Here is a 10,414-nt window from a genome sequence, read left to right as displayed (position 1 = left end):
CATGGTTTTCCCGAAGGCACCTTGTCCCAGACAAAGCAGCTGTCAGCAGAGATCCCAGACATCCAGCTCTGCCAAAGAGTTCTCTGTGGTGCTCCATTGGAAACAGCCGAACCAGGCGTTCATCCAGAACCTACTAGGATGGGCTCACAAGGATGTTACAGCAGTGTTGAAACAGTGTGCTACTGGAAACCGCGGCTGATGGGCTGTGGGAGGCTCTGCGTACACGGACAAGGATGATGGAATGACTGGACAGGAATCAAGGTGGAGATGCAGTGTCATAAAAATCAGCTGGTGGTTTATAGCGCAGGGTGCGAGATTGTGAGTTCTGGGGGCAACAGTTACACTTTTTCTGCTGAGAACACAATGTTTCATCAAATACAGGGGTATCTGCCTTTTGTTAGAATAATCAGGACTCAGTAGAAGTGGGGGGGATAATCAACACAACCTAGGACAGGCCAGCTGACATAATCCTAGCAGAGCTAAAAAAAGTACTTACAAAGCATTGGAAAAAGAAAATCACCACTACATCTGTTATAGTGTTTGGCCATACGCAGTCAAGAAAGATGAATTAAAACCCGCACACATATGGAGAAGAGCTGACCTTGTATGAGGAAACTGGAAAGCTCCTTTTTGTCTAGCAAGCACCACAGACCTGCCTTGTTTCACCGACAAAGCCAAAGCTAAGAAGGAATAGGGATGGGTTAGATAATTATTTATTTTTCTCCAATATTGCCCCACTGGGATAAATAACAGGGAACAAAGTTACCTATTTAAATTAAAGGATAATGTTGACACAAGAATCAGACTGAAGGCAAGTTACCGTCTTGTTGTCCAATGAGATAATCATGATTTCAGAGCACTGCAGGAGGGAAGGAAATAAAACCAGGTTTAATATGAAGCTAGAAGAGAAAATATGTAATATGATTGTCTGGTATGGAGCTGGACATGAGGATCCAGATCTCTCTCAACACTTTTTTCCCCTATGTTTCTAAAATTAGAAAGAGAAATAGGGAATTCAAAGAGAAGTAGTAGCACAAATGAGAGAAGCATAACCACTTGTAAGGAAATGTCTCACTTGGAGATTAAAACAGTGAATGATCTCACCTCTTAAGAATATTTCTTCAGCAAGATTTCTGCTTTAAATAATATTGTCTTTTGACAATAACTAATGATTTTGGGCAGTATATTTTCTGTTGCTACATGGGGAGCAATTAAAGTACTTTTTGAGAAATATTTTCTATTGGGAATATTTATTAGATACCAATGTAGACAAACTGCAGCACATATTGCAATTACAGATGTTTAAGTATTAATCAAAGGTTCATACTTTACATTATTTGTTTACAAGTTCTTGTTTCACAAAAACATTTGTAAACACAAAGAGGTATCTCAACTCTATTTTAGGGTGTTTTCTTCATCCTCTGTCTTGCACACTTTGAGTATTTGTCAGGGGAAGCACAGTACTTTCTGCAGTGAACTTAGACCTCCTGACTGTACACTTGTTCTTTTTAATTGCTTCTCATGGGTGCCACAGAGAAGGTCCTTGGGATGGGAATTGGAAATGCTGTTAAAGCCAGCTGGACCAGGCTCCTGGGTAAATTGCAGGAATAATGAGGAATGCATCTTTGAGTAATGAATGCCTGGGAGAACGAGCTCATTTACCCCTGAGGAGAAGCTGCCTTCTGCTACCCATCCACTTGTGTCTGTGCAGCGGATTACGGTGCCATGAAGATGGAACACATGGACATATACAGCCCACTGCTGAGACAAAAGATTAAAAATCGTGGGCTGCTGCTCAGGTGCTGTGGCTGCTGAGGTGGCTGACACAGCCCAGACACAAGTCCAGGGCACAATCTTAATACTTAGCATTTATTTTGGACTTTCCTGCTGCCAGCTCTAATTCTAAGTCTAGGGAGAAGCAATGAGCAATGGGTGATCCCAATCTGTGCAAGACAAACTTTCTCCAAGAGTGACTGGGATACAGATAAAATCCTGCCACAAGACAGTGAGTGCTGGCAGCCACCGTGCCCCTCTGCTCTTGGACAATTGTCATCTCCCCCTTCTCCCATAGCTGCTCCATCCCTCATCTCTGCCTGTGGCTCCAGTGTTTCCTCCCAGCTTCCTTCCTCCTCCCCTCTCCTGGGATGTACCCTTCTCTATACACAGCACTGGACCTGTTTCAAAGGGTTTTCAGAAAGCAGAATGAAGAAGGATCAGCTGGCTCCTGGGAAGGCAGTGTGGCAAAGGGAAAAGAGTCTGGGAGCTGCCAAAACAGAGGCAAGTATGGAGTTATATTAAAACAGTGCAAGTTATTCATTTTTATCCAGTAAATAGGGCAGCAAATCTGGCAGAAGAAACTCACTTAAAAGCCTTCAAGTCAGCTCAGTGACCTGGCACTGTCAGATTAGTTTCCTTACGTGATGCATTGCTGAACGTAATGTGTCATCTTAAATCTTGGTTGCTACAGCTGTTAAAGCCATAAAGTGAAGCAGAGTTATTAATACCCAATAGTAGTAGCTGTCAGGCTCCATTCTGTAATTGAGCATCAGATTTGCAGTTGGGAAACTCTTCTTTTTTGTCTGACATGTGGAGTTAACTTCATGTCTGCAGATGCTGAGAGAGTGGAGACAGGTAGGAACATCACACCCACGCAGGGCTATGAAGAAATCCTCTTGCAGAGTATCAAGAGTGAGCCTCTTTCTCTGTTGTTTCTCTAGCTGCCTCTGCAAGTCTTTGAGGTTTCCTGCTGGGAGATGAAGCAATTCTTCCTCCTGATACATGGATAAAGGTAAACACAGGAATATAGACAGAGTGAAGTTATGCAGGGAACAGCAGCCTTTCAAAAATCAGAAGGTAAATTTGCTGCTAGAAGCACTGTGACTGCTGCAAAGTTCCTGCTCTAAGCGATGGGATGCTACCATGGAGGACTTCCCAGCTCCCACAGAGTTCTGAGCTCAGCAAAACACCCCTTCTCCAAGAGGCGAGGAATGGTACCAGGCTCCTTTACCAGCAAGCCCTGTGCAAAGTAAGTTCCTGCTGCATTTAGATGTGAGGAAGACACAGAAATCCAGAGCTGCTGTCTCTCACATATGGCTTTTTGAAGATGTCTCCACCCATTAGCCCTTTCACTACTTTGCAGTGTGCCACCTCTGGCAACCGGGCTGTGGTTGTGCAGACTCTTCTCACAAATCCTCTGATGTACAAGCCCCAAACCACCCAAAAGTCTGAAGGAGCAGAGCCACCCCACTGTGTGATGAAAGATGCAGGCCAAATTCTTCCAGGACGGAAGAGGGTGTTGTGCCTCTCCCCAGGCCCCGGCGCTTTTGTTTCCACAGCAGAAAACTGTTTTGCCAATCTGGTTGCGCTGTGAGGATCCAGAGTGGGCAGCCTGGAGAAGAAGCCTGGCATTTTCCTTTCCCTTAGGAAGCAGCAGGGCAGACACACGCAGAGATGGAATGCACTCGCTGGAGCGAGTGGGCAGCAGCCCATCATCTGATTTGCTTTTTCTTTGCACCTGAGCTCACCCCAACTGCTTAATTAGTCACACGGTTTCCTGGAACCTGGGGAAGAACATCACAATTTTCAGTGGTAGAGGAGAAGATGATGGGGGGAGGCGGAGGTGGGGGGAGAACAAGGGTTTGCAAATCAGTCTGACAAAAATATTTACTCTAATTTGGGAGTCATGAGCAAATTCAGGACACATCGCCTCAGGCTGCAGGTGGCATACATAGCAAAGGGGGGGTGCAGAGAAACAGTGAGATTTAGGGAGTGCAGTTTTTCATCATGTGAAGCCATTAGGTACCAAGCTGTCTGTGGGCCCAGCCCCAAGGATTTTTGCTTAACCCCGCTACAGCTTTTCAGTTTGAAATCACATCTTTTTCATATTCCCTCCTTATCCATGGCTTTAGGAAGCAGCGTGGAGGACTCTAGTAGCTACCCCACCTCTAGACCAACCTCTTGGGATCCTGCATCAAGCCCTGCCTGGGTTTGGTTGTAGACAGTATTGTTTGCCCCTGCATCTTCACAGATTTGAAGGTTAACAGAGATTATTAACTGCCCCTTAGTACTCTCATAATACCTGGATAATATAACCCTGCTGTAAAATTCATAGCCCCTTCAGTAACTTGCAGTTGTCTGCAGACTTTTCTCAGGTTACTCAAGAAATGAATAATCTGTTTTTTCCCCACAGTAATTTGCTATAATTGTTATCTGCTTTCACAAGTAAAGGTCCATACACAGTTTTATCTGGTTTTAATTTCCACCTGTCTTTCTTTTCAGTATGCTTTTTCCCCCCCGCTGTTATGGAAAGTTATCTGCATTTTTTAATGCTTTTTCAGTAAACCTTTCATTTCTCGCTAGTGGCAATGGCAACTGGAAAAGGACATTTTGCACAGTTATGTAGCTTAAAATAGTCTAAATGAGAGCTGTCAGAGACTTCCCATACTCAGATACACAGTCACACCCTTTGGGTCACGTTTCTGTGATTTAGAACTGATCCATCCAAAGAGGGGATCTGCCTTTCCCTGGAGCAGCTTGCCAGCTGGACTGCTGCACAATTGCACAATCACACAGGCACTACGGCAAGCACAGGAGGTGAGGCAGGATGGCACCAAACTTTAAGCAGTGGTCTTACACCTTCGGAAACCTTGGGGCCCATCTCAGCTACAAAGAGCTGTCTCAGTCTGCTCAGTGGGCCACCAGCAGCACATGGAAACTCCACAGCTCTGGAAGACACTGTCCCACAGCCTATTTCCTAGCAAGACTGGAAACTGGTGCATGCTGTCTGCTGGCACTGGGTGAGGAAGTGTCTCGTGGGTAGCATCCTCTGCAGCATCTCTGTGGTGGCCCATCCCTCCTGCAGCACGACAGGTGCTCCGTGGTACCCCAGCTCCATCCGCCTCTCCTGTGGGAAAGGGATAACAATCTCCCTTCGCACCCAGCTTCAGTCTCAGCATATCAGGTCTGAGGTGGCTGCCAGTCTCACCTCCTCCATGGCTAGTCAGCATCCTGCCAGGATCCCAGAGGCCCTTGCTGATGTTTCTGTACCAGGTTTGCCTACAGCTGCCTTGCACGGAGCTGCGCTAGAACAATCCCCCCAGCGATGGTAATTAGGGCCTTCAGGCTCTTCTATCCCACATACTGGAGACAGGGTAAGGTTCTGTGTCCCAGCCATGGAGAGAACTTTAGCAGAGGTCTTTATAATGAAATCTGGCATTTTGCCACTATATTAAAAAGTGTGAATATTACCGCAGCCCTAGGGTATTTCACCGTGTCTCGCAGCCGCAGGGAGGAGGAGAGAAGATCCAGCAGGCAGGAATTGTGCAGCAAGATTGATTTATTTATTTTACAAACTCTTTTATAGACTTTTTTCTTCATAGTCTAATTGGATAAAGGATCAGCCACCCCTTGGGTGATTGGCTAAAATCCTAAATCATCCATTGTCAAGATATTTTTCTACTGTACTATAAAAAAGACTTTTCAAGGCTGCAGGTGTTTGGTTGTTTACATAACTCTGCTACCTCTTTTGTGAGAGAGGAAAGTCTCTCACGGGCTTAGAAAATAGCAAGAAAATCCTTTCTAGCAGCATTTTCATATCCACAATTCCTCCTTTTTGTTTGATAAGAGAACAACTCTACCATTAATCCTAAATAGAAATTTACATCAGTTATTAATTCTAAATATGTCCTTAAGGCTTTAACTATCTGACTCCATAACAAGAAATTTAAAGTTCAGTCTCTGCTTGTGGAAGGACCATCCCAGTCTCTGCTTGTAGAAGGACCATCTGCCTGATGGTTGACATCCTGGTCATCATCAGAAGAGTCATTAGGCTGATGATCTACATTCTGGTCGCCATTTGGATGGTTGGCGTTCTGGTCATCATTTGGAGGTTGCCTGTTCTGCCTCTGGTGCCGTAGGTCAGGGCGAACACATTTTGAAGGTAGCCACCGTATCCCGGTATCTGTGGAAACGCAAGCATACCCACGACCCCAAACGATAAGCTCATGAGGGCCTTCCCACTGGTTAGTGAGTAAATTCCACACCCAGACTTTTGCCCGGGGCAGTTGTGTGTCACCTGCAGACTGCAGTGAGAGAAAATGATTCAGAATAACAGGATTATTTGAATTTTGTGGTACTATAAGGTGATTGATTGTATACAGAGCTTTCTCTAGTCCGCTTCAGTAACCAAATTCAAAGGTTCCTGTGAGAATCATTGAAAAGCCATGGTAACAGCCCTTAATTCAACTAACTGAGCAGAGTCTGACTCGGATTGGTGTGTTAATGAACCACCACAAAGGCAGTGTAGGATACTGTGCGCCCTTATGCACAGTGACCCCTGCTAAAAATTTGTCCCAGTCCGTACCCCCCAAGCTGCCAACACGTCCCGTCCCCAAAGGTTAAAGGAAGTGGTAGCAACATAAGGCCTGATTGTAGCTGGGTGCCCCTCTGAGTCCTTCACCACCACAGGCCGTTCACTTAAATAGCTCTGTGTGGTTCCTCCTACTCCTGCGATGGCCGATCCCACCGGGGCTAAAGGCCATGAGGGAGGCCATGCAGAGAAGGAGATGATAGCTACATCAGCACCTGTATCAAACCTCGAAGCTGAGTCCGGGGTGGACGGGCGTTCGGCAGGATCAGGGTACATGTCATCTGTGGCCTTTGGTCAGAGATGTCTGCAGTCTAGAAGGCCTGCGGAAGTCCCGTAGATCCACTGCTGTTATCTTTGTGAGTTGGTTGTTCCATCCTGGGGACACAAGACTTAAAAGGCACTAATTTAGCAAGGCAGGTCTTTTCAGGAATAGTTACAGGGGGTTTTTGCGTGGAGACCATAGCACAAATCTGACCTTTAAAGTCAGCATCAATAACTCCTGAGTGCACTAAGATTCCTTGATGGGCAACATCAGGTTTTCCCACCAGCATTGCACTGGATCCCTGGGCTAGGGGTCCATATGCATCCAAGGGAACCTTATAAACACCGCTAGAGTCTAAGATGACTGCGGCTGCGGTGTGGACGTCAAACCCGTCTGATCCCTGGGTGCCGTCTGATCCCTGGGTGCCGTCTCTAGGGTGGCTGGGTAGGCCTGTGCCTGTACCTGTGCCACTCTCTGGGGGAGCGACTGCATCGGAGAGCAATTCCCCCTTCTTGCACCCCGGCGGAAGTTTCCCGACAAAGGCCGACCATCGGCATGAGTCTGGGATCTACAGTAGCCCGTGCAATGCCCTGGCCTGCCACACCTCTTGCACTGGGGGATCGGTCTGTTCTCTTTTTGGCTCGGCTTAGGCCGCTTCCATTTCTTCACCTGTTTTGGTTGCTTTGGCTCATGACCAGAAGATGTGTGAACAGGCTGCAGGAACGCAGCCAAGGCAGACCTTTTCTGGTTCCCAGATCCCACCTTAGCGCAGGCTTCGACCATGTCTGCCACCTCAGGGTCCCCTGGTAAGGCATCTATGATTTTTCTGCACTCTTCATTTGCGTTATCTCTCACTAACTGCCTTAACAACATCTGCCTTAACCCGTCATCCTCAACCTGCTTCTCGAGAGAAGCAGCGCCTTTCTTTACAAAAGAGAGGAATGACTCTGATTTCCCTTGAACTATTTCAGTATATCGCTTTCTGGGTGCTGACAACTCTATGGTTTTCAACAGGGCAGCCATGCCGACCTGTTGAGCTTGCTGCAGGATGCTAGAGGACAAAGTACCCTGTAGGCTGGGATCAGAGAAGGGACCAGTCCCCATAAAAGCATCAGTTCCCGCTGTCCGTCTAGGATCGGCAGCAGGGAGCTGCATATTCCCTAATGCAGCCCTGTCGGCCAGCTTTCTCCAGGTTTTCTCAAAAACTGTAAATTGTATAGGTTGAAATAGGATTTGACCTAAGTGTCTGATATCAAATGGAGCAAGTAAATCTGTATTTATCACCCTTATTATCTGCATAACCTCAGCAGAACGTAGCCCATGTTGTGTCACCTTGGATTGCAAATCCTGTGCAACCTTCCAAGCAATTACCTCATGCTTGTCATGCTCCCCTGAATTTGGGAGAGCCTTATACACTGGGAAAGCTTGGATCTTCCCTTTTGGGGAGTCACTACCATCCTGAACTTCTGGCACAGACTGTGGATGGAGTGTAACGGCTTCCCAATTACCTCCAGAATCCTCAAATCTATTTGGCATTCCAAGTGTTTCCAATAGCTTCCACTCACCCTCCTCCAAAGCTTGCACCTTAACTGACTCTAAGAAGCGACTGTAGTGGGTCGGACGCACTGTTACCGTGCAGTCCTGAAAGGTCCAGGGGCGAGACCGGCGCAGCCTTTTCCTTCACCACCTGGCTTCAGCCGCCTGACGACCTGGGGCCAGAACCTCATCTGCCTCGCTTCCCGACGAGGAATCATCAGGCAAAGGCAACTCTGAGACGACGCTGGGAGTGAACAGAGGTGGACGGAGAGGGGCACGTTGGCTAGGTTGGCTAGAGGCAGAACAGACAGCACAGACTACAGCTGGCTGCACTGCAGTTTGAACAGCAGCGTCTTTTCGGGATGCCGTCTCGGCCAGTCCCCACCGAACTGGTACTGGAGCAGCTGCAGCCGTCTCTGGGGCTGCAGCCACACCCGGCGCTGTGCTCGTCTCTTGCTCCGCGGCAGCGTTCGGCGCTGTCGCTGTCCCCTGTGCCGCAGCTGCACCTGGCGCCGTGCTCGTCTCTTCCACCGCTCCGGTGCCCGGCACCGCTGCTGGCCCTTGCTCCGCGGCCGCGTTCGGGGCTGCCGCCGGCTGGGGCGTGGCCGCTGCCCCCGCCGCTTCGGGGTTCACCGCTGGCCACGCCGCTTCCTGGTTTGGAGCCACGGCTCCCACGGGAGGCGCAGGCGGTGCGAGCGGCATGGGCCCGGTGCACCCAGCATGGCGGGATGCCTCTGTTATCTGCAGCAGCTGCTTTTGCAAGCTGAGCAGTTCCTCCAGCTTCCGTGATACGTTCAGTAACTCTGTCAGCAAAGGCAGATGCTGTATTAGAAGGTCGATGGCTCGGTTCTGCAGCGGTGCAGGACAGTCCAGCGCCATAGAGGGCAATGGAGCACACCCAGGCAGTCTCGGTGCAGTCACACCTGGAGCGGCGCTGGCCAAGAAGGTAGATCCGGGCATTCCTGGCGCAGCCAATGCACGCACAGTCGGGCTAGGAGCCGCCACGGGGGTCCAATTCGCTAAGCCGCTAATTTGCGGCCCTGGATAAGCCGTGGCCGCCGCCGAGCCAAGCGGCAAAGCGGACTGCGCGCCCTCCCGCTGCCCCGACACCCCCGCCTCTGCTGGCGCGGGGTCCCTGGGGGCCGCGGAGTCCTGCGACTGTGCAGGGTGAGGTGGCGCAGGCTCTGCCTGTGGAGCCAGGGGGGTTTTTTTGGATCCAGCACCACATGCCCCTGGAGCCTGGCCTGGAGTGAGACTGAAAACAGCTAGCAAACAAACTTTCTAACACAAAGTATTAGAAATCAGGGATTCTTTATTATGAGCATGCTGGACACCCAGAAGGTATCTTTGCTAATTTAGGTGTGTTGTGAGATCTTACAACAGGGTAAAAATCCATCATGGCCATACACATTCATTGCAGTGTACTTCCTAGCTAATACAGAAACATCACTTTCCCTAAAACTAATTTGCATGCATCCACCTCCTGCTGGAAGTCCTTTATGATTCTAGAGGGTCATCTAAAGGGGTCTCTGGTGGTCATACCCACTGAGTGCCCCTGAGAGGAAAGTTAGTGTCTTTACAAACAATTTGATGGGTGAAGGTACGGGTGTTAGTGTCTTTGAAATTGGCTACTAACTTTGGGCAGCAGGTTTGTTGCAGAGCCCAGGCAGTTTGGCTCCTGAAACAGACAAGGATCTGCACAAGCCTGAGTTTCTGAGCTTTGGGGTAAAACAGTAGGTTCGAGGGGGGAATATGTGGTAGGAGGTTCGGGAAGGCTGTACCTTCCTGGTACCTCAGACAATGGGGAAAGGAAGAGGGCAACATGCGGCCGGGAGTTTGGGATAAAAGGAGGCTGCACCCTCCGAAACCTCGAGAGAGAAAATCCCGCGGGCGTGTGCCCCGGTGGTGTCTCTCTCTTTATTTGAATAAAGTTGTAGGACTCCTCTGTCTCTTTTTTGGACATAAACCTCTGGTGTTCGTGGATTTTCCTGACACCCTCAACGTTGCAGATGACCTTGGCTTGAGCTTCTCTTAGAGCATGCGCTGTTCCTTCTTGTTACTTGGCTTTGCCACAAAACCCACTATATTCCTCATTATCTATTTATCCACTGGTTCCAGCTACGTTTCGCATCCTGTATGTCTACTTGTATACTCTTTTATCTATTTTGCTAGCTAGTATTTAAGCTCTCTTTAGCAGCTTCAAGGGGAACTGAAAATTTCTATTCTCTGTGTTGTCTGTCAGGAGTCTC

This window comes from Corvus moneduloides, chromosome 2 (genome assembly GCF_009650955.1).
Source record: "Corvus moneduloides isolate bCorMon1 chromosome 2, bCorMon1.pri, whole genome shotgun sequence".
Lineage (NCBI taxonomy): Eukaryota > Metazoa > Chordata > Aves > Passeriformes > Corvidae > Corvus > Corvus moneduloides.
Note: the sequence above shows the minus strand (reverse complement) of the source record.